Below are 2,983 nucleotides of genomic sequence, written 5' to 3'. Positions count from 1 at the left end.
CACTTGTCTGCCAACATTGCCGCCGTCCGCTTCTTTGCCGTTCCCGAGGCGCCCCGTTTTTTAGGCTGCACCAAGATCACATTGCCGATCGTCCTGCACCGCGACCTCCAGTCGTTGACGCCGCCTCAGTCGCTGGCGTCTCTCGAGGACCCCAACACACTGCGTAGCTTTGCCGCCGATCGCGACGCCTGGAAGGAATCCACGGAGCTTGTCATCATGGGCCTCACCCGCGGCCACAAACGCCCCCGCGCGACGACAGGTGAATGCAAAATGAAAAATCAGTCGGCAATTCGCATACTCGGCAGCAGGCACAAGATGCAGCCCTGCAGCGATCCCACTTGCCAAGAAGACGAAACGATACGTCTGTATGAGTGCGCGACGCAAGGTATTAGTGCAGCTCGATGCGACGATCTGTGTCAACGAACGATTAGGTTGCTCCATCGTCGTGCATCGATTGTGTATCATCGAGGGCGGCGGTCCCCACTTATGCTTCCACCGTGGTGCGTTTCATCAACCCAGCGGCGCTCACATTTCTATTCGTAGTGCAACCACGAGCGCCACCCGTCGACGAGCAGGGCGACGCAATTGAAGGCGACGAGCCCGACAACAAAGCCATCGCCGTGAACCTAAACGAAGTGGACGGCGTCGATGGTGCAACCGCGGTCGACGCAGCGAGCCTGGAAGCTTTCAAGGCGATCCAGGTTCACTACTGCGACGACACTGCGTTCCTACATGTTTGTGTTATCATGTAGTACTGGTCTGGTTGCTCGATCGGCCGCATCATCGAAATGCGAGCGGTGCACCAATTCGTCCAGGCGACACGGACGCAGAACACCCTTTTCGCGTGCCGCAACAGACTCTTGGACACGACAGGTGATCTGTCAACCATGTACGCGACTCTAATAGCATGCTCTACGATGCAATAACGGACTTGTACTAGGGTCGCCACTTTCGATCTCAATATCAGCATTCCTGCCCATGTGGTCGAGGACAAGACGCTTCTTGAACGCCCGGGCGCGAGCAGCTCGATCGGAGCGCTGGAGGCGACGTGTCAACGTACGCGGCACGACTGGTGCTGTTGTGACTCATGCCGATGGATGCTCGTGTTCCCGGACTATTAGCATCCATCGGCATGAGTCACAACAGCACCAGTCGTGCCGCGTACGTTGACATGCCGGCCTCCAGCGCTCCGATCGAGCTTCTCGCGCCCGGGCGTAGAACAATCTGTCGATGCTCACCAATACCATGCTAGGCGGGACCTCAAGCTGACAGCGAAGACGAAGCCGACGAAGCCAAGGTGCATGCGATCCGATCCGTGCTTGTGTGTGTGTGCGTGCGGCTCACTCGTCGATGGACCATAGCTAACGCTGCAGGTCGAACGGTATCGAGGCATCGTCGCGCATTTGGACAGCGCGCGCGACCGGCTCGGCTTAGCGTATCGCTTGGACTCGATATGATGCGTGCCTCTCAAGATCGGATTTAGGGGACTGGGTTGTGGACGTTGCGTCAGACGTGTGCTTGGCGGTCGCACCGGGCAGCTGGGGACTTGTTTGGGATCGCAAACGGCTTCCGAATTGACCCAGATGGTCGGCAGAGCGATGCGAAGAAGAGCACATCACAGGTACCCCGCGATGACAGTACGAGGCCTCACGAGATCGCGTTGTGTAGAAGCAACTTTATCGACAACCGCTGCGTGAACCCCGAGGTCCTCGACGACGAGAACTGCGCGCAGATCATCGAGCGTATCAATGACGAGGTCGCCAATGTTCTCGGAAGCGGCGCGTCGTTTCCAGACTTTCGCGCGCCGCTGAGAAAGGCGGTGACGTACAAGACGTTTTCCACGTCCAACTATCGCCGTTGGTGCGTGACCATGGGAGTGAAGCTGCTTTGCTCTCATCAAGGGCTCGCTCTTGGCAACGATGGTTCGACTGGTCTGGTGCAGAAGCTTCTGTACGACGTTGTTCTAGGTCGTATCGCGCCTGCCAACCCGATACAGATCAACCAGCCCGCCCAAGGTACGACTGCATCCAAAGCTTTATTTGTTGCATCTTGCAAATCAACCGAGGTCGCACTCTTGTCGCGGACGCGAAAATCGACCAAGGTAGTAGGAGCATGCAAGAGGCCTTTGCAACTTGCGTATCGACTGATAGACGACGGGGACGACGGCATGGAGTAGGAAGAGCCGGTGGCGGTCAACCAGGCCGCTGAAGGTATGATGATACATGACGCTTTGGCGTGATTCGCGTGTCAATGCAGAGCCTGGAAACAACCCGCCCGTCGTGAACGCACAGGCTCCAACCAACGCTCCGACCAAGGCACGACGAACGATGCGTGCTTCTTGCTAACTTGCATGTCTGTGTAGACGAGAACATTGTCATCCTCAAGTATCCGCCGGATGTGTCCCAACGTCCACGCGTCGATGTCCATCAATCAGACTTGAAGTCCAACGGGATGCGCAACGACACGATCGTCACCACCGGCTCCTCCATCAAAGTATCGTCTTCGCGCCACAACATCAAGCCGGCCTCGGCCTCAAGCCGGCGCTTGTTACGTGGTCAGCGCGTCACCGTGGCCACTCGCTACGCTACATGCAGGCCGCGCTCACGACGTCCCCAGTTCCGGCCTGGTCGTCGCCAAGCATGGCTGTCGTTGCCAACGCCTACGCGCCGTAGGGCAACTTTGCCGACCTCGCCTTCGCCGACCCGTCGCTCCCCCGGATCCGGCGCCTGCTTACGTCAAAGGCAGTGCCCGACCGGTTCAAGGCCATGTTGAAGTACTGGTTCGACATTCGCGTGGGGCCGAGCACGCTTCCGGCGCCGTCGCCTCTGGTCCACGAACAACCGCTTTGGTCCAGCCAGTTTCTCCCGGTAGATAGCTGTAGTTCCATAGAAAAGACCACAAGATGGCACACTCGGTACGCCCGGACGATGGCCAAGATCGGGATCACTCAAGTCCCAGCACGTCCACACCTTGATGCTCGCCG

The sequence above is a fragment of the Saprolegnia parasitica genome, assembly GCF_000151545.1.
Source record: "Saprolegnia parasitica CBS 223.65 unplaced genomic scaffold supercont2.183, whole genome shotgun sequence".
Taxonomy (NCBI): domain Eukaryota; phylum Oomycota; class Saprolegniomycetes; order Saprolegniales; family Saprolegniaceae; genus Saprolegnia; species Saprolegnia parasitica.
This window is presented reverse-complemented; position numbering follows the sequence as displayed.